This window comes from Ascaphus truei, chromosome 2, assembly GCF_040206685.1.
Source record: "Ascaphus truei isolate aAscTru1 chromosome 2, aAscTru1.hap1, whole genome shotgun sequence".
Lineage (NCBI taxonomy): Eukaryota > Metazoa > Chordata > Amphibia > Anura > Ascaphidae > Ascaphus > Ascaphus truei.
The window spans coordinates 133,762,456-133,784,136 of NC_134484.1; the positions used below are offsets into that span (position 1 = coordinate 133,762,456).

The 21,681-nt window shown below is 49.5% G+C and overlaps 1 long non-coding RNA gene across 1 annotated transcript; it reads right to left on the reverse strand.

Moving 5' to 3' along the window:
• Nucleotides 1-4,733: 4,733 nt before the first annotated feature.
• Nucleotides 4,734-20,062, reverse strand: LOC142488582 (uncharacterized). Its single transcript, XR_012799513.1, has 3 exons — nt 19,710-20,062; nt 19,436-19,595; nt 4,734-5,069 (listed from the first exon to the last, which is right to left on the reverse strand). It is a non-coding gene; the product is annotated as an uncharacterized LOC142488582 (long non-coding RNA).
• Nucleotides 20,063-21,681: the final 1,619 nt, after the last annotated feature.

Consider the following 21,681-nt stretch of genomic DNA (forward strand, 5'->3'; position numbering starts at 1 on the left):
CATTTGGGATGTAAAATTGGATCTAAACGTGGATCCACAAATGCTGAAATGACAAGCTGTGCATTTAGAACAAGTGAAATACCTTTTGATGGATAAGGGTTGTTTAATAATATTTTGGTTATGTGCAAGAGTACAGCTAGGAGACAATCTCGATTTTAAATTTACAGCTTGTTTTAAGATAATCGTTTGTGTATCTGGGAGAATAGTGGACAGAATAGCATCCTTCTTTAGAATGGGACAATATTTCTTCAACACTTTTTGTATTGTTGGAGCCATTTGGTGGTATTGTGTAATAAATGGTATACTGTCAGCTAAGTCTGGTGTTTTATTTATTTACATCAAGAGTGTAAATCTATCCATATTGTGAAAATGGGAAATAATTAAATCTAGGTCCTCTGCTGGATACTTTCTCTCAATTAATTTGGATTTAAGTTCTGCCGCCTGTGCAATGAATTTATTATTGTCAGTACAGTTACTTTTTAACCAGATAAATTGTCCCTTTGGAATGTTTTTAACCCATAATTGATTGTGATGACTGTTGGTCAACAAATAATTATTGGCCTGAACCTCCTTATTGGTTCTCAACTATATATAGTTCCAAATCCAAGAACGCTATAACCTGTTTGTTGAACTTGCACATAAATTTTAAATTTCTTTTATTTTGATTGAGGTATTTAGGTATGTGATAAAGGTGTCTAGCTGTTCCATACTACCCTTACAAACAAAAAGTACATCGTAGATGTAGCGGCGCAAGAGCACCAGGTTTTCACCGAGGGGACAGTTGGCCCAGATGTAATCGTTCTCCCATATGCCCATAAACCTGGTGCCCATTACTTTACCGCACACCTGTAAATAATATTGATGATCAAAACTAAAAAAAACTATGCGTAAGCATAAACTTAATACTGTCAACTAAAAAATACCTGAGTGCGGGTGATATTTGATGGTCACGTTCCAATATTTAGTACTGCTTGGCATCCCTGCATGTGGTCTACTACAGTATACAATGGCATCATGTTACCAGTCACCCATAAGTATCCAAGTTGCCATGTTATGTCCCTAATAGTCTGAAGCCCAATGGGTAGTGTCCCTAAGATAGGAAGGTAAATTAACCACGTATTTTTGGAGATGGTAATCAATGAACTGGGATAGGTGAGTATTAAGTGATTGAATGCCAGAAAATAGACCATCTGAGGCATTCTCATTTCCCTGTTCTCTTTTTTGTAACTTTATAGCACAATGAATTGCTCCAACAGTATTACACTGTGTATGTTCTTTCTTTCTTTGTCCAAATGCCCTGAATAATATCTGATTATTTTTCACATGGAGATGTCCGGATCCAGGACTTTGACTAAAATCAGATCATCACACAGTTTGAATCGGTCATTATTCATTGCTACACCATCAACTACTGTATGTTTTTCACATCAGCAACGCCGCCCCAGTCACCTTTTTTCCCATGTATTTTTTCTGGCCTTGGTCGGTCAGGGGACTTTTTAAGCAGCTACTGTCAGTCATAGCGGTTTACAATATATATGTTATATCTGTTGTATGTTCCTATACAATTAATACGCTTTCAACCATCGCATTCTCTTTAACACACATTTGTAGTAGTAGAGATATAGAGATATACACTTATTTTCTTTCAATCTAGTAAACATGACATTCGGAAGGAGATATTGTCTTGCTTAAAGAATCTGTGTAGACTCGAATGGCTGGTCCTGACTGCGAAGGCATTGGGAACTCTTGCAGAAACTTTTTCTACTTCAAGGACATTTATAGGGAAGTATCATGGTCCACTAGGGATCTGTGGGAACCGGCCTATTGACGGGATGTCCCCGAAGCGTTGCCCCCCGTTTTTCCTTTTGCTTTATTTTTACCTTTACCTAGTTTTCCTCTTGTTTGCATTTTTATCCCAGTTAGAGTTAGTATATAGCCTTTGCTTGTTTATCACTTTTTCCAGTTTTGGGGCTTTTGTCCTTTTCTTATGACTTGGATAATATGTGGATATGCATTTTTTGTCTTTGTTATCTGACTAATATAGTTGTTTGGATACATTTTGTTGTGTATATATTTCATTGTGTTTGAGAATCATATTTGGATATTGTTATACTGCATTTTGGATGAATTTTTTTTTGTGCATTCTCTTTTGCTATATTTTGGGGGGAACTTAATCAGCTCCTTTATACTCAGACATTGTTTTTGAGGGCGGAGGACTTATTTGATTATCTATTAAAGTTTTAAGGGATTGGGGATTCCATTTGTCCTAGTACACCTGTTTTCCGCTGTTTAGAGTAGTTCTCTTTACAGCAGAGCTGTTTGTAATTGTATATTATATCATCAGTGTGTCAGTTGGGTCGATGTATATTACATTACCTCTCATTCAAATTGTGTCTTTTGATATTTCATGGTCTCGGTTTATCAGGGATTTAAATCCTTCTGTTTTACAATTGGGAATGACAGAACATCTGAGGTATTGGTTAATTAATTTGAATGCTATTGTTCATCTTGAATGGAAGTTTCCACCTGACTCACTTTCTCTACTCCAAATCCCTGCTTGACTCTTTACAATCTGGTTTCCACCCTCTACACTCCCCCAAGACAACACTAACAAAAGTGACCAATGACCCACTCACAGCTAAATCTTAAGTAATTTCTCCATACTAATTCTCCTGGATCTCTCTGCTGCCTTTGGCATTGTTGAGCACCCCTTTCTCCTACACATTCTCCACTCCATTAGCCTCCATGGCACAGCCTTATCCCTGCTCACATCCTACCTTTCCAAATGCTCCTTTAGGGTTTCCTTCTCTGGTGTCTCCTTCTCTTCCCCCCCCCCCTTTCTGTTACTTCCACAAGGCTTTGTCCTTGGCCCTCTGCTATTCTCATTCTACACCTCTTCTCTTGGTGAACTAATACAATCTTTTTGCTTTCAGTATAATCTTTATGGTGATGATACCCAAATCTATCTCTCCTCCTCTGGCCTCTCCCCCTCTTTCCTGTCCCATGTCTCCAAATGTCTCTCTGCAATCTCCACCTGGATGTCGCACTGCTACCTGAAGCTCAACATGTCCAAAACAGAATTCATATTCTTTCCCCCCTTCTACTGCCACTGCTAACACTTTCCCTCACTGTCAACAACACCACAATCTCCTCAACATCTGAAGCCCGCTGTCTAGGGGTCATCTTTGACTCTGATCTCTTCTTCATTCCTCACATTCAGTCCCTCACAAAGTCCTGCCATCTTCATCGCCGAAATATTGAAACAATACATCCTTTTCTCTCTCATGATACAACTAAAATCCTTATCCATTTACTCATCATGTCCCGCCTTGATTACTGCAACTTTCTCTTAGTTGGCATTCCTCTTGTCCACCGCTCAAAACTCCAATCCATCCAAAATGCTGCTACTAGACGTTGACATAGGTCGTTATTCAGCGTGCCAGATGGGACTGATAACAACGGAATGCTGCAACCTTTATTTGTACTCATCTGGGTACCTAGATTACAAATTCTTTTTAACCAATCAGGGTGTTTGGAGTAAGAAGATTATAAAAGGTTACCTAACACAGTAGACTGAGTATGGACACTGTTAAGGTGGTTGAATTGTATTGAAATAAAAGTATGTATGTGATGTGTGTGCGACTTGTCTTGTGTTGTGTTAACAATTTGATTTTAAGATTAACATAATCATTGCCACATGAAAGGAAAAACTGGGCATATATATGTAGCCAGGGCTGGTTTCTGGCTACCAGTCTGCCCTTCTCCTGACAGTAAGCCCTGGTAAAAGCAGGCCGCCAGCTTCAGTGAGTCACAGGGGAGGCGGTGCAACTAGGCCTGTGTGTGTCCAATCAGGGACTCAGACCTGGTTCCTGCTTTTCTTGTACTTAGGGGCACTACCCTAAGTTAGTGAGTTGGTTCTACCCTTGAGACAGGTTCTCACCCAGAAGGGCGAATTGGCTGTGCACTTACTGCCTTCTCCCCTTGGGGAGATAGGAGTGAGACCATACCTCTGACTCTTATAGGGAGTCAGGGAAGAGCAAGAACTGCTGTGGGGCCCTGTACCCGCAGTGGAGGTCCAGGGAACATCCTGAGGGCGAGGCCCCAAGAATTGCTGTAACCACTGTGTGAGCTGAGTATGCTGAACATCTGCAGTGTGTACAATAAAGTGTGTTCCTGTTCATCTATACCTTCCTGCCTGCGATTGCAATCTACCAGGGGGAAGTTCAAAGAAGTTCTCCTGTAGGTATTGTCCCCCACATCCCTGGGGCCTGCAAGAGATGGAGGCGCTGTCACCGTGAGTACGAATCAGTTAATACCCAGAAGCCTGTTCTGTTCTCCCCTACAACAATGCGGGAAGCTCAGATATACTGTGACCCAGCAGGTATGCACCACACAACACTGTGGTGCAATGCAATCTCCCAGAGGGTGGGGGAACATGTGTTATATGTGGTTAGGAGAGAGTTGACTGAGTGCATAATGAAGATCATATACATACATATACATACACACACACACACACATTAGTGTACTAGAGTGTAAGCTCATTTGCAACTAATATATATATATATAGTTGCAAATGAGCTTACACTTTAGTACACTAATGTAACCCCTCTACCTTTAGCTCTCGGAGTTAAAACTATCACCGAGACTGGGGCCTGGTTCCCTTGTTACTTACGATCAGATGGCAGGAATAACACAAACACAGTATGAGTAATTCACTTTGTTTACTATACACTTATTAAACTCAGGCACCTTGTGATCCTCAGCAGAGGATCACTACACACTGTACACATATACCCCACAGTCCCCAAATAGTGCTGCACAGGTGCAGTCAGTGTAAGTGGTGTAGTAGCCACCCAACCCTGGGTATGTTGGCTTATGATGGTGCCGACAAACCGTGGGAGCTCATGTTGTACAGAACCAGTTGCAGGCCTGTTCTTCAAAAAGGTGCTTCGGTACCACTGTGTCTTTATAGCAGATGAGATTCCCCTCTAGCTGCTCGTGATCTCTTTTCCACTCTGGAACTGTAGCTCAGCTCCTGTCATCACGTGCACATGTACACTTGCCATCTGCAATACATGTAGGATGTAGTATGTAATGCAAAGGCGATAAGGATAGAAAAGAGCTGGGAAGCTGATAAAGGCAAGGTCAAGATGGGTAATATACCAGACAACGAGGAGACATACTATAAAAACAGCCAATTAGTGTCTCAGAAAAAATAAGAATAAACTGTAATGAACTATTGAATGATGATATTGATGAGGCGGTGTTGCCCAAATGCATAAGTTCTATGATGCATGAATCGAGTAGTAATAAATAATGTATACGTTTGATTGCTTTCACATATTTCTTTGTAACTGGCTTATGCCTGTTTCCCTGCTTGTGAGAGGCACAATAAATGGCATTACTGAGACAACCCCTACTTTGATTATTTATTGCCGAACCTTTAAAAAGATGACATTGGACTGACTTCTACACTCGTTATACAAATCCCTAGTAAAACTGGGTGTGTCGGCATCCAGATTGGCTATTGATTGATTATTGCTAACTATAGAAACGAGTATCAATCTCTGACATCTTGGACTCAAGGATATTTTATTTTATTAATAAATCTGATTTAATGTCCCCTTAGTTACCGGATATTTAAAAAAAATATTTCTATATCCAGGGCCTGCTTCCATCCACCTGCCCTACTGCAGCCGTGCTGTCCACCACTACTGATACACCAGGTATTCTGGCCACCTCCCCCCCACACTCCCCACTCATCAGTGCTCTGTTCCGGGTCCTGTGAATTGTATTGTATTGTATTGTATGTCTTTATTTATATAGCGCCATAAATGTACATAGTACAATTCACAGTAGTAATACATATCATATAAATAACAAATAATATAAATAACAGATCATGGGAATAAGTGCTTCAGACATACTGTAAAAGTAACATTAAGGAAGGAGTCCCTGCTCCGAGGAGCTTACAATCTAATTTGTAGGTAGGGAGAACGTACAGAGACAGTAGGAGGGAATACTAGTAAGTGCGTCTGCAGGGGGCCAAGCTTTGTGTCATGTGTCCATGATTATCCAGTGCTACTCATGCTTCTTTAAGCAGATGTGTCTTAAGGTGGGTCTTAAAGGTGGATAGCGAGGGGGCTAGTCGGGTATTGAGGGGAAGGGCATTCCAGAGGTGTGGGGCAGAAAGTGAGAAAGATTTAAGGCGGGAGAGAGCTTTAGATACAAAGGGGGTAGAAAGAAGACATCCTTGAGAAGAACGCAAGAGTCGGGATGGTGCATAGCGAGAAATTAGGGCTGAGATGTAAGGAGGGGCAGAAGAATGTAAAGCTTTAAAAGTGAGCAGGAGAATTGAGTGTGAGATATGTGATTTAATCGGAAGCCAGGAGAGGGATTTCAGGAGGGGAGATGCGGAGACAGATTTAGGAAAGAGTAGAGTGATTCTGGCAGCAGCATTTAGGATAGATTGTAGGGGAGACAGGTGAGAGGCAGGGAGGCCGGACAGCAGGAGGTTGCAGTAATCGAGACGTGAGAGAATGAGGGCCTGAGTCAGAGTTTTAGCAGTTGAGTAACAGAGGAAAGGGCGTATCTTTGTGATATTGCGGAGGAAAAAGCAACAAGTTTTAGAAACGTTTTGAATATGAGAGGAGAATGAGAGTGAGGAATCAAGTGTAACCCCTAGGCAGCGTGCGTGGGCTACTGGGTGAATGATCGTATTTCCAATAGCAATGTGGAAGGAGGTAGTAGGGCCAGGTTTGGGAGGAAGTATAAAAAGCTCTCTTTTTGCCATGTTAAGTTTCAGTCGGCAGATGGCCATCCAGGATGATATTCCAGAGAGGCATTCAGAAACTTTGGTCTGTATAGCAGGTGTAAGGTCAGGGATTGAAAGGTAAATTTGTGTGTCGTCAGCATAGAGGTGATATTTAAACCCAAAAGATGTGATTAGGTCACCTAGAGAGAGTGTGTAGAGAGAAAAGAGAAGGGGTCCCAGGACAGAGCCCTGGGGTACCCCCACAGAGAGATCAATAGAGGAGGTGTTAGCAAAAGAGACACTGAAGGTACGATGGGAGAGGTAAGAGGAGATCCAGGATAAAGCTTTGTTCCGAATACCAAGAGTATGGAGAATGTGAAGGAGAAGAGGGTGGTCCACGGTGTCGAATGCTGCAGAGAGGTCGAGTAATATGAGCAGAATGTAATGACCTCTGTCTTTGGCAGCGTGGAGGTCGTCAGTTATTTTAGTGAGGGCTGTTTCAGTAGAGTGAACAGTGCGGAAGCCAGATTGTAGAGGGTCTAGGACAGAATAGGTGTTGAGAAAGTGTAGCAATCGAGAGAATACAAGACGTTCAAGGAGTTTGGAGGCAAAAGGCAGGAGGCAGGAGGGAGACAGCTCGATAGTTAGAAGGACAGGTAGGGTCAAGCTTGCTGTTTTTGAGTAATGGTATGACTGTTGCATGCTTGAAGGATGATGGAAAGGTACCAGAGTAGAGGGAAGAGTTAAAGATCTGTGTGAGCATAGGGATTATAGAAGGAGCAAGAGGTTTTAGGAGATGGGAGGGAATGGGATCAAGAGGGCAAGTGGTAGAAGGAGAAGAGGAGATCAGCAGTGACACATCCTCCTCCGAGATAGCGGAAAAAGAGTCAAGAAAGGCAGGAAGAGAGTTGGGAAGCATTGTGGGATGGGAGGAGGCAACAGATGGGATGTTCTGCCGTATGGACTCCACCTTTTCCTTAAAAAAGTCAGCAAATTCCTGAGGTGAGATGGAGGAAGAAGAGGAGGCAGCTGAGGGTGATCTGAGTAGAGAGTCAAAAACAGAAAAGAGACGGCGTGGGTTAGACTTGTGTGTGTTGATTAGTGATGAAAAGTAGGTTTGTTTAGCTTGAGAGAGGGCAGAGTTGAAACAGGATAGCATAAATTTGTAGTGAAGGAAGTCTGCGAGAGTATGAGAGGCGTTCAGAGGAACGAGTGGAGGAACGCAGCATGCGTGTGTGGGAGTTTAGCCAGGGTATGGGGCTAGAAGGGCGAGGACGGCAGAGAGAAAGCGGGGCATGAAGATCAAGAGAGGAAGATAAGGCAGAGTTGTAGTTCCTGACCAGGTTGTCAGGGTCTGAAGCAGAACTAAGAGAGGAGGGAGGAGCGTAAAGTGGAATCAAGAGCTGGTAGGTTAATAGAGCCCAGGTTTCTGCAAAAACGAGGGCGAGATGGAGATGGAGAGAAGCGAGAGAGAGAAAATGAGATGAGGTGATGGTCAGAGAGAGGAAAAGGGGAGCTGGAGAAGTCGGAGAGAGAGAAGTTTTTAGTGAAAACCAGGTCTAGGTAGTGTCCATCCTTGTGGGTGCTGGCTTCAGTCCACTGTTGAAGGCCAAAAGAAGAGGTTAGAGAAAGAAAGCGGGAAGCCCAAGGGAGAGAGGGGTCATCAATGTGGCAATTGAAGTCCCCAAGGAGAAGAACAGGGGAGTCTGAGGAGAGAAAGAAAGAGAGCCATGATTCAAAGTGAGAGAGAAAGGCAGAAGGGGGATGAGTAGAGGAAGGTGGGCGATAGATGACCGCCACATGGACCGGGAGAGGAGATCTGGACTGTGTGAACCTCAAAGGAGGGAAAAGCAAGAGAGGGGGGAGTAGAAACTGTTCGGTAGCGGCAGAGAGAGGAGAGCAGGAGCCCCACGCCTCCACCCCTGCCACCAGGGCGCGGAGTGTGGGAGAAGGAAAGGCCACCATAGGAGAGGACAGCTTCCAGAGCAGAGTCAGTCTGAGTGAGCCAGGTCTCAGTTATGGCAAATAGGAGCAGGGAGTGAGAGAGAAAGAAGTCATGCACAGAGAGGAACTTGTTAGAAAGGGAGCGAGCATTCCAAAGGGCACAGGAAAAAGGGAGAGAGGAGGGAGGGTGGCAGGGGATGGGTATGAGGTTGGAGGGGTTAACACCAGAAGGAGTAGAAGTTGCATGTGGAAATAAGGCAGGGACCAGGATTGGGAGAGATGTCCCCAGAAGCAAGGAGGAGAAGCATGGACAGAAAGAGAATGTGTGTGGATGATTTGTAGGGGTGTGTTTTAGTGCAGGAGGTATAGCTGTGTGGTGACAGAGGGCGCAGGTAAGAGAGGAGTTCATGTGAACTGAGAAGTGGTGAAGTAAGGAGAGATAGCGAAATATGAATAGAGTTAGAGACATGATGAGGCTGGTGGAAGGAAGTGCATAATTTGAAAATAAGTGAGGTTACAGCAAATATAAAAAGTAAAGACGGCATCACAGCAATAGCAATGTGTTGAGATGTGCAGCCTGGGATGATATCCTCCTTTCCAGCGTAGATCAAATGCAGGAATCAGAAGCAGTAAATTGTGTCCACTTTTTCCTATTGACAGGTCTGTATATAGCCTTAAGAATAGTATATATTGTAGATATTCTGAAGAAGTCGTAAGTAAGGGCACAGTCTTTATTGCAGGTTAACATAGTATGAATCCTAGTGTCAGATCCTTGTGACTTTGGGGCGAGTCACTTTGTCTCCCTATGCCTTCAATACCAAAATTACATTGCATGCTCTTAGGGGTCAGGGACTAATTGAACTTATTAATGTCAAGGAAAAGAGCTGTCTAGATTGTCGGCACCATAACATTTATTATTATTATTTTTAATTTTGATGACTATATAAGGAAAAATTACAACAGGCAAATATTTTGAAAAAAAATGGCTCTTTGGCTTTGGGAAACAGAAAAAAAGGCTGACATCAGTTCTCCTACCCTAACCCTCACCTTGATAAAGTCCCACGGGACGAAACGCGTTGGTGCGGTGGCTGTGTTCATGTCCCTGTGAGTCTATGGAATAAATACCCTCAGTTTTTATTCTGGAGTTTTGCCCATGATTTTTTCCTTCAGGATTTTTTCCTCAGGATATTTGTGTTAGCAGTGCTCCTTTGCTCTACTCTTCTATTACTGCTCCTACCCTAACCGCACACAGTATCAGAGAACAGAGAGAACACAATCTAGTTTACTGCCACATGAAATGAAGTCAAGAGACATTTATAGAATTATTAAATAAGCAATTGTGATAACACAAGAGCTTTAGTCAGCAAAGTGAAAATGCACCTGCCTGTGTACCTTTTTATGAGATGGGAGTTTAAACGCACGCGTTGCATCTCCAGCACGTAATCAGCACGACAAACAAACGCTGTAATGCATATTTGAGAATATATTTTAATTTATCTGTTTCCCCGCTGTGAAATAGCAGTTAACATAAATAAATTCATGAAGAAACCAGGTGAAGTCTTTATCATCCCTCATAAACCTTGATTGACTGCACTGTGATAAGACCTGTTTAAACTGTCATCCACATGATAAGGTAAACAGAGTCCACTCAGGCCCTAGCAACAACCTGTGTAAATGAGGCCTCTGAAAGCACAGATACTGCGTTGGGTAATGTATATCATGTAAACAATCCAATCCTCTGTCCCTGTTTTATTTGTATGCGAGAGACACAGAGCAGTGTATTCTGTCTGCGGATGCCAACTTTGAAGACATTAGGCAGAGATGTCTGTGGCTTTGCACTTTTGAAGAATGGAAAGCTCAGATTTTTTGGGGGGAGGGACCTTCCTTGGTTTTTAGGATATGCAAATATCTTGCTGTCTCACTGATATTTAGCATTAAGTAGTCTAGTCCGACTTCAAACAAATCTCCTTTTCAGTGGTCTTTATTTTTGGCAAATCTCTCTGATTTTGCTCCTTGGAGATTAGCATCCCTGATGCCGACATGAAATACTTGTCATGTAAGTTATTTTATAACTGAGACAACTAAGTTTGTATAGTGAATACATGTGTTTTGTTTTTGTACTTGCGGGCTCAAATCAGTAACACTCATTAGACTACTTAAAAATTGCTTAGTTACAAAACAAAACAAATGATAACTTTTCTATTACATAAACAATTTACAAGACATTTTTACTAGTATTCAAAATGCCCTTTATATTCCCTTTAATGTGCCTCACCAGGTTAATTTATTACAGCTGCACTCTAGAAGTCTTAAATCTTGAGAATGTATTTTAATTTGAATACAATAATTGACTCAATGAAAGCCAGTTTCCTCCCACCAAACACCCAAGGAGTTATTTACTAAAGTCTCTCAGTTGCAAAACTATTGCAAACGAATTGCACCAGATACAGATATTTCAAAGGAAAATCTCCTATTGTTTTTCAACAAGATTCCTTTCTTTTGATAAATTTGGTGCTGTGTCTTTCCCCCATATTAGTAGTCCGAGTTTGACTCCATTTTGGACTGCTTCTGATGCCTCGATTTCCCAAGCGTACATCTGTTATATCCCTGTTCTTCTGCCCCATCCCATTGTTTTTTGCCAACTGTGCCCTCTTTCCACTTCACTCTCCCTTCAACTAAAGCTGTCTCACATTTTAATCTGGTTTGTAACTGTTACATACACCTATCTATCTATATATTTCTCAAACCGTCCTATGTGTCGTTGCCTGTCTGTCTGTATGTGTCTCTCTGTGTCTACGGGCAATCGCATTGGACCTTTGGCACGTCACTCCGCCTCAGGCCAATCCGCCTCAGCCCAATCACATTGCTCCCTTGGCCCACCCGCCCCCGCACACCTCTCATTGGCACCGACACCACTGCCTCACGCCAATGACATAGCTCCCTTGGCCCCACACCCGCCCCTGCACACCTCTCATTGGCCTGCGGCCAACACACCGACCCCACTGCCACACTCTCCCAGCCCTCACTGCTCTGGGAACGCTTCACAGCGACAACGCACGCATCTCCTCCACTAGTACGCAACACACTCCCCCCCCCTCCGGAGGCCGCAACACACCCTCCCCTAGCCCGCAACACCCCCCCAACACACACACAGCCTCCCGTAGCCCGCATCACAACCACTCCCGTGGACCACAACCACTCCCGTGCACCACAACCACTCCCGTCGAGCGCAACCCCTCCCGTATCCCGATCAACACCCACAAAACACTCACGTAGCCCACACCCCCGACCCACAAACCCTCCCCTGGCCACAACCGCAAAAAAACACCAAACCGCACGGACGACACCACAACCCCTACCTCCGGAGGGCACCCATCACAACCACGCATGTGGAGCGCAACCCCTACCGCGCGAGGGCCCGCATCCACCACCGTACGGAGAAAGCCCTCCTCTAACCCGCCCGCACCACAAAAAACACTCACGTGCCACCCCCCCCCCCCAAAGCCGCACTGAGCCGGCAAACACAACACCTCCCGCTGGACTCCACAACCCCCCCTCCAGGGACCACACACCTCAACTTCACCCTGCTGCCGCATCAGTCTTTCACTGTACGCTGCAAGCCCTCCTGGATCACGCATGACCCACCCCTAACACTCCCGTAGGCCGCCCGGCTCCCCCCCACAACCTCCCCCGTGACAGGGAGCACCGGGTGGCGCAAGGAAGTACCACCACCAACACCCCACCCCCCCCCCCCCGCGGTCGGGAGCACCGGGGGGGGGGGGCGCCAGCAGGTACACCACCACACCACGCGGCCGGGCCGGGAAGCCGGGAGCGCGAGCAGGTATCACCTCCCCTCACCCCCCCCTTCACCTCCCCTCACCCCCCCTTCACCTCCCCTCACCTCACCCCCCCTTCACCTCCCCTCACCCACACACTGACTGACACACACACACACACACTGCTTGACATACACACACACTGACTGACACACACACACACAAACTGACTGACGCACGCACACCCTGACTGACTGCCGCGCGCACGCACGCACTGACTGAGGCACACACTGACTGAGGCACACACACACGCACACACTGACTGTGTGTGTGTGCGACTGTCAGTCTGTGTGTTTGTGCGTCAGACTGACGCACGCGCGCACACACACAGTGACTGACTGACGCACACACACACTGCATCAAGCTGTAAAGGTGGGGGAACGGAGCTGTAAAGGAGGGAGGGGGACTGGATTGATGTGAACGGGGGACAAACATAGAGGGGGGAGACAGGGGAAGAGAGAGAAGGGGGAGGAGAGAGGAACGGAAACATTACATCCCGGGCAACGCCGGGTCTCTCAGCAAGTAATATATATTATCTTTAACTGTGCATGCAATGTCTTGTATATAATGTATACCCTGTTCACTTATGTGACGATGTATTTGTAACCATGTATTATTTGTCATCTTAACTCTATGCCCAGGACATACTTGAAAACGAGAGGTAACTCTCAATGTATTACTTCCTTTATATAAAAAAAAAAAAAATGTCCCCATGGTATTGCTCCTGTTATTTCTGCAGTATAGAAGTAGTGAGGAAGAGGGCTGGGGGTGATCAGGAGAAACAAAACCAATGGGGTGTTTGTTCTATATCGTGTTAGCATCTCCTTTCGCCTATCCAATGTCACTACACAACTCTTACCTGCTTCAGATGTGCTTATCTGGGAGATGCGCTTGGGCAAAGCACAGGGTATAAGAAAAGAGTCTCACTTTCAAACTTAAATCTGAAATGTTGGTATTTATTCACCTACTCCATTTACAGAGAAATATGGCTTAAATTGATGGCTTTTTGCAGAAACGAATGATAACGCCTTGTACTGTATAATCAACTAGCTGATATACCCGGCGTTGCCCGGGATGTAAATGCGTAATAGGTAGTATGATTTATAAATCGTGGAACAATAGGCGACTATTTGTTGTAAAGGTTGGATAATAATGTTGAAAAGAAAGATGGACTAAAATGTAATACGATGTTGTTGTTTAAAATGGTTTATTGTAAACACACCACAGTACAATGTATATTTTGGTGAATAACCGATGTAAAAATGTGAGGCGTGATGTTGCTAGGGTGTGAGGCGGCGGGTGGCGCGTGGGTTGTGAGTGCCGTCTGTGAGTGGGGGTCCTGCTAGGGTGTGAGGCGGTGGGTCAGTGATGTCGGTGCGTAGGGGCGGGAGGCAGCAGGTGTGTGTGGCGGCAGGTGTGTGTCGAGTGTGGCGGGTGTCTGTTGAGTGCGTGCAGCGGCAGTGAGGCGGTGGATGAAAGGCAGAGGCGGCCGGAGTAAGGGCGGGTGAAAGGCAGAGGCGGGGGGGGGTGGGAAGGCGGTGGGGGGGCGGGAAGGCGGTGGGGGGGCGGGAAGGCGGGGGGGCGGGAAGGCGGGGGGGGCAGGAAGGCGGGGGGGGGAGGGAAGGCGGGCAGGAAGGCGAAGGGCGGCGAGGGATGGGAAGGGGAGGAGGGATGGGAAGGGGAGGAGGGGACGGATGGGAAGGGGAGGAGGAGGGATGAGAAGGGGTGGAGGGGAGGGATGGGAAGGGGTGGAGGAGGGGGGGAAGGGTGGAAGGGGGGGAAGGGTGTGGAGCGGTGGAAGGATGTGGAGGGGGGAAAGGGGTGGAAGGGGGGGGAAAGGGGTGGAAGGGGGGTAGGGGGGGAAAGGGGTGGAAGGGCGGGAAAGGGGTGGAAGGGCGGGAAAGGGGTGGAAGGGGGGGAAAGGGGTGGAAGGGTGTGGAGGGTGGGAAAGGTGTGGAGGGTGGGAAAGGGGTGGAAGGGTGTGGAGGGTGGGAAAGGGGTGGAAGGGGGGAAAGGGGTGGAAGGGTGTGGAGGGGGGAAAGGGGTGGAAGGGTGTGGAGGGGGGGAAAGAGGTGGAAAGGTATGGAGGGGGGGGAAAGGGGTGGAAGGTTGTGGAGGGGGGGAAAGGGTGTGGAGGGGGGAAAGGGTGTGAAAGGGGTGGAAGGGTATGGAGGGGGGAAAGGGGTGGAAGGGTATGGAGGGGGGGAAAGGGGTGGAAGGGTGTGGAGGGGGAAAGGAGTAGAAGGGTATGGAGGGGGTGGAAGGGTGTGGAGGGGGGAAAGGAGTGGAAGGGTGTGGAGGTGGGGAAAGGGGTGGAAGGGTGTGGAGAGGTGGAAAGGTGTGGAGGGGGAAGGGTGTGGAGGGGGGGAAAGGGGTGGAAGGGGGTGGAGGGGGAAAGGGGTGGAAGGGGGTGGAGGGGGGAAAAGGGGTGAAAGGGGTGGAGGGGGGGAAAGGGGTGGAAGGGTGTGGAGGGGGGGAAAGGGGTGGAAGGGTGTGGAGGGGGGAAAGGGGTGGAAGGGTGTGGAGGGGGGGAAAGGGGTGGAAGGGTGTGGAGGGGGGAAAGGGGTGAAAAGGGGTGGAAGGGGGGAAAGGGGTGGAAGGGTGTGGAGGGGGGAAAGGGGTGGAAGAGTGTGGAGGGGTGAAAAGGGGTGGAAGGGTGTGGAGGGGGGGAAAGGGGTGGAAGGGTGTGGAGGGGGGGAAAGGGGTGGAAGGGTGTGGAGGGGGTGGAAGGGTGTGGAGGGGGGGAAAGGGGTGGAAGGTTGTGGAGGGGGTGTGGAGGGGGAGAAAGTGGTGGAAGGGTGTGGAAGGGTGTGGAGGGGGTGGAAGGGTGTGGAGGGGGAAAAAGGGGTGGAAGGGTGTGGAGGGGGGAAATGGGTGTGGGGGGGGAAGGGGTGTGGAGGGGGGGTGAAAGGGGTGTGGAGGGAGGGTGAAAGGGGTGTGGAGGTGGGGGGGTGAAAGGGGTGTGGAGGGGGGGTGAAAGGGGTGTGGAGGGGGGGTGAAAGGGGTGTGGAGGTGGGGGGGTGAAAGGGGTGTGGAGGTGGGGGGGGGTGAAAGGGGTGTGGAGGTGGGGGTGAAAGGGGTGTGGAGGTGGGGATGAAAGAGGTGTGGAGGGGGGGGTGAAAGGGGTGTGGAGGGGGGGGTGAAAGGGGTGTGGAGGGGGGGGTGAAAGGGGTGTGGAGGGGGGGTGAAAGGAGTGTGGAGGGGGGTGAAAGGAGTGTGGAGGGGGGGTGAAAGGGGTGTGGAGGGGGGTGAAAGGTGTGTGGAGGGGTGGTGAAAGGGGTGTGGAGGGGGGGTGAAAGGGGTGTAAGGGTGGGAAGGGTGTGGAGGGGGGGAAAGGGGTGGAAGGGGGAAAAGGGGTGAAAGGGGTGGAGGGGGGGAAAGGGGTGGAGGGGGGGAAAGGGTGGAAGGGTGTGGAGGGGGGGTAAGGGGTGAAAGGGTGTGGAGGGGGGAAAGGGGGGAAGGGGTGGAAGGGTGTGGAGGGAGGGAAAGGAGTGGAGGGGGTGGAAGGGTGTGGAGGGGGGGAAAGGGGTGGAAGGGTGTGGAGGGGGGAAATGGATGTGGGGGGAAAAGGGGTGTGGAGGGAGGGTGAAAGGAGTGTGGATGTTGGGCTGAAAGAGGTGTGGAGGGGGGAGGTGAAAGGGGTGTGGAGGGGGGGTGAAAGGGCTGTGGAGGGGGGTGAAAGGGGTGTGGAGAGGTGGTGAAAGGGGTGTGGAGGGGGGATGAAAGGGGTGTGGAGGGAGGGTGAAAGGGGTGTGGAGGGGGGGGGAAAGGTGTGTGGAGGGGGGGTGAAGGGGTGTGGAGGGGGGGTGAAGGGGTGTGGAGGGGGGGTGAAGGGGTGTGGAGAGGGGGGAAATGGGTGTGGAGGGGGGAGCAGGGGGCATATGTTTGTCATAATTTATGTATCCGCTTGCCCCCCCCACCCCCCGTGCGTCCGTTCCCCCGCTGGCTCGGCCGCTTTCCCCCACGGGGTGTGGAGGTGGGGGGGGGGGGTGACAGGGGTGTGGAGGTGGGGGTGAAAGGAGTGTGGATGTTGGGCTGAAAGAGGTGTGGAGGGGGGAGGTGAAAGGGGTGTGGAGGGGGGGTGAAAGGGCTGTGGAGGGGGGTGAAAGGGGTGTGGAGAGGTGGTGAAAGGGGTGTGGAGGGGGGATGAAAGGGGTGTGGAGGGAGGGTGAAAGGGGTGTGGAGGGGGGTGAAAGGGGTGTGGAGGGGGGGGAAAGGGGTGTGGAGGGGTGGGGAAAGGGGTGGAGGGGGGGTGAAGGGGTGTGGAGGGGGGGTGAAAGGGGTGTGGAGGGGGGGGGGAAGGTGTGTGGAGGGGGGGTGAAGGGGTGTGGAGGGGGGGTGAAGGGGTGTGGAGGGGGGGTGAAGGGGTGTGGAGAGGGGGGAAATGGGTGTGGAGGGGGGAGCAGGGGGCATATGTTTGTCATAATTTATGTATCCGCTTGCCCCCCCCACCCCCCGTGCGTCCGTTCCCCCGCTGGCTCGGCCGCTTTCCCCCACCCAGAGCCCCCCCCGGCGACCGCTTGGTCCCCTGATGGCTCGTCCGGCCGACGGGGGCGCGTGCAGGCGGAGGCAGGAAGCGCCATGTGTGGTCCTGGGCCCTGGCCTGAGGCGCTACCTACCACCTTTGTCACTGTCCCCCTGCAGACACGCAGGCCCTCGCACACCTTTCACTGTCCTCCCTGCAGACACGCAGGCCCTCGCACACCTTTCACTGTCCTCCCTGCAGACACGCAGGCCCTCGCACACCTTTCACTGTCCTCCCTGCAGACACGCAGGCCCTCGCACACCTTTCACTGTCCCCCTGCAAACACGCAGGCCCTTGCACACCTTTCACTGTCCCCCTGCAGACACGCAGGCCCTCGCACACCTTTCACTGTCCCCCTGCAAACACGCAGGCCCTCGCACACCTTTCACTGTCCTCCCTGCAGACACGCAGGCCCTCGCACACCTTTCACTGTCCTCCCTGCAGACACGCAGGCCCTCGCACACCTTTCACTGTCCTCCCTGCAGACACGCAGGCCCTCGCACACCTTTCACTGTCCTCCCTGCAGACACGCAGGCCCTCGCACACCTTTCACTGTCCTCCCTGCAGACACGCAGGCCCTCGCACACCTTTCACTGTCCCCCTGCAGACACGCAGGCCCTCGCACACCTTTCACTGTCCTCCCTGCAGACACGCAGGCCCTCGCACACCTTTCACTGTCCTCCCTGCAGACACGCAGGCCCTCGCACACCTTTCACTGTCCTCCCTGCAGACACGCAGGCCCTCGCACACCTTTGTCACTGTCCCCCTGCAGACACGCAGGCCCTTGCACACCTTTCACTGTCCTCCCTGCAGACACGCAGGCCCTTGCACACCTTTCACTGTCCCCCTGCAAACACGCAGGCCCTCGCACACCTTTCACTGTCCTCCCTGCAGACACGCAGGCCCTCGCACACCTTTCACTGTCCTCCCTGCAGACACGCAGGCCCTCGCACACCTTTCACTGTCCTCCCTGCAGACACGCAGGCCCTCGCACACCTTTCACTGTCCTCCCTGCAGACACGCAGGCCCTCGCACACCTTTCACTGTCCCCCTGCAAACACGCAGGCCCTTGCACACCTTTCACTGTCCTCCCTGCAGACACGCAGGCCCTCGCACACCTTTCACTGTCCCTCTGCAGACACGCAGGCCCTCGCACACCTTTCACTGTCCTCCCTGCAGACACGCAGGCCCTCGCACACCTTTCACTGTCCTCCCTGCAGACACGCAGGCCCTCGCACACCTTTCACTGTCCTCCCTGCAGACACGCAGGCCCTCCCACCTATGTCACCCCGGACCTCGCTCACCCGGTGACGGTGTGACCTCTGTTCGGGTGCAGGAATTGTCCAGCAGTTTGGGCAGCGCAGCTATGAACGAACAGAAGATCCACTTTGCAGGTGATGCCAACGCCGGAACACACCAGTCACTGAATGCCACGCGGCACCAAGTTATGATGTGGTGGCTGAGTGATCACAGGGGAAACCTTGATGCCATCTTGTTCTCTCCCTGCTGCAGGGTCGACAGTAGCTTGCCCTGCTCCCCGGAGGAGGGGGGTGGGGAGGGGGTGGTGTGTGTGGTGTGTGTGTGTGTGACCATACCGGCCAATGAGAGGTGTGCGGGGGCGGGCGGGCCAAGGGAGCCATCTCATTGGCCTGAGGCAGAGTGACGGGCCAAAGGTCCAATGCGATTGCCCCTAGGGACACAGGACAGACAGACAGGCGTACGACGGTTTGAGAAATATATAGATAGATGCTGTTATATCTTCATGAGTAGAATTTCTGAATAGTTTTGCATGCATTGGCCCGGATACATCAAGCTGCAGTAAAATGCGGTATTCTCACCAAAAAAGGGGCCTTATTTTATCCATGATGTAACAAGGTGGATTCCACTGTCGTCTTGATTCTCTTACCACAAACTCCAAGTCTGACCTTTTTCTTTTTTTTCCCTTCTACTACTGCTACACCTATATGTCCTCGGTATCTGACGGTCCGCTTTCCTTCTAATGACTTATCCGACGCTGCATAATGCAGGCTGCTGGGCGCATTATCCGACGTCAGAATCATTTATCCGATGATGCTCACCACCGCGGATTAACATGGACCAGCCATCCGACGGTCCGTTATCTGACGGCGGTTTGCGGGATGCATTACGTCGGATCAGCGTGGACAGGCTGTATATCCTAATCCCTAAACCTCTGTGCGACCTTCAATTTCAAATACAGTATAACCTACCGTTCCTTTATGAGCCTTCAGCACTACCCATATTGGCACACCTTCTGCAGTGGCTGAGGAGACAAGTACAGTACCCACGCCTAAGGGGTGGAACACTTTACCCTTTCCAACAGTATATTATTCTACTAAACATGTCCGTACTCACCACATTCAATGTCCCTGTTAGGTAAACTAACCCTCTAACCCAGGGTTGGCCAACTCCAGTCCTCAAGGGTCACCACCAAGTTTGGCTTTCAGGATACCCCTGCTTCAGCACAGGTGGCTCAATCAGCGGCTCAGTCGTTATTAATCTGTGGTAGCCATAGCTAGAGACATTATTTTGAGAGTTTTGAGCATTGGATTACAGGGATATATTATGTAAACTTAATGCAGCAATTCATGCTGCTAATTTTTTGTAAAACATTTTTTGTCTGTATTACCTGAACAGGGCGTTTCCTAAGCAGTGGAGACAAAATAGCCTGCAGGGTCATTCACACTTTGGCAGCCAATAGAGTGCTGCAACATCATCGGGAGATGACATCGCTGCTTTTGGTAACACAGCTGCCCTAGTTGAACTTTTGTTTGTGTGTCAGAAACCGGCACACAAAATGTCGGGAAACAGGGCTTCCCCAGAGATCAGGGGACATTGGATCTGCTCCAGGAGAAACTCCTAACTCAGGAAAAATAAAAAAAAAACAAATGGGGAATTGCTGCTTTGAACAAAATATTTTTACATTTTCCAGTTATAGCAGGGAAGGACAAATGACTATAATGGAACATGAGTGTTCTGGACCAAACAATTCCATTTTTCTTATTAAATAATTAAGTAATAATCCCTGAAGAACACACACACACACACACACACACACACACACACACACACACACACACACACACACACACACACACACACACACACACACACACACACACACACACACACACACACACACACACACACACACACACACACACACACTGCAGCCCCCCTCTATACACACAAACACACTCTGCAACCCCCCCTATACACAAACACACATTCTGCAGTCCCCCATACACACTGTGCAGCCCCCCTCCTCTACACCCACAAAACACACAGCAGCCCTCCACCACCCTCTACACTCACAACACACAGCAGCCCCCCCCTCTACACCCACAAAACACACTGCAGACACACACACACTAACAAAACAGACTGCTGCCCCCTCTACATCCATAAAACACACACCAGCAGCCACCCTCTACACCCACTGCAGCCCCCATGTAAACCCACACACTGCAGACACACACACACAAAACACTCTGCACCCCTCCTCCACCCACAAAACACACACTGCAGCCACCCCTCTGCACCTACAAAACACACACTGCAGAGACAAACAAATCAACAAAACAGACTCTGCCACCTCTACATCCACAAAACACACACCAGCACCCCCCCCCCCCATTTACCCACTGCAGCCCCCTGTAACCCCACACACTGCAGGCACACACCAACAAAACACTGCACCCCTCCTCCACCCACAAAACACACACTGAAGACACACACACTCCATCCCCCCTCTACAAGAACAAAACACACAGCAGAAACACACCAACAAGACTCTGCTGCCCCCTCTACACCCACAAAACACACACCAACAGAAGACACACACTAATAAAACACTCTGCTGTCCCCTTTACACACACAAAACACACTCAGCAGACACACAAACCTTTCCCTTCACTCTCCTGAGCAGAGCTCTCTGCAGACAGGGTGGGGGAGGAGTCAGTGCCTTGCTGGTTCCTTCTGTCCAATCACCTCCCCTGTCTAAGTGCAAATTTCACTCTTTGTGAATGAAACCTGAAAGCTGATTGGCTGAAAAACTTGGCAAGCTGACAAAAATTCCGGGCCATTACTGATTGGATAATGCCCGGAATTTTAACCAATCAGAGAGCAGGGATTTCAATAATGCCCTGAATTTTACCAGCTTTAGCCTATAATTCAAGATATAAACATACTGGCAATGTGACTGTTCTCATTGAGTGAGACTTGCTTCTAATGCCCAGGACATACTTGAAAACGAGAGGTAACTCTCAACGTATTACTTCCTGGTAAAATATTTTTTTAAATAAATAGTGAAGTAAGTATAACCCATACTCCCCCACCCAATCGCAGATCAGGTCCCCTAAAGTGTTCTAGGGTCTGGCTATATGTCTCTGTGTGGTGCATACCTGCTGGCAACAGGAGGGCCTGAGTCTCCCGCGATGACATGGGGGACAACAGGAACAGGTTACTGGGGTGAATGCCTTAGTTCTCCTTCAATGGTGCAGCGCCTCCATCTGTAGTAAGCCCCAGGGACGTGGGATGGAATCCCTATCACAGAAATCCCTCTCACAGGGATGAGAGATTCCAGTCCCACACAAGGTTAT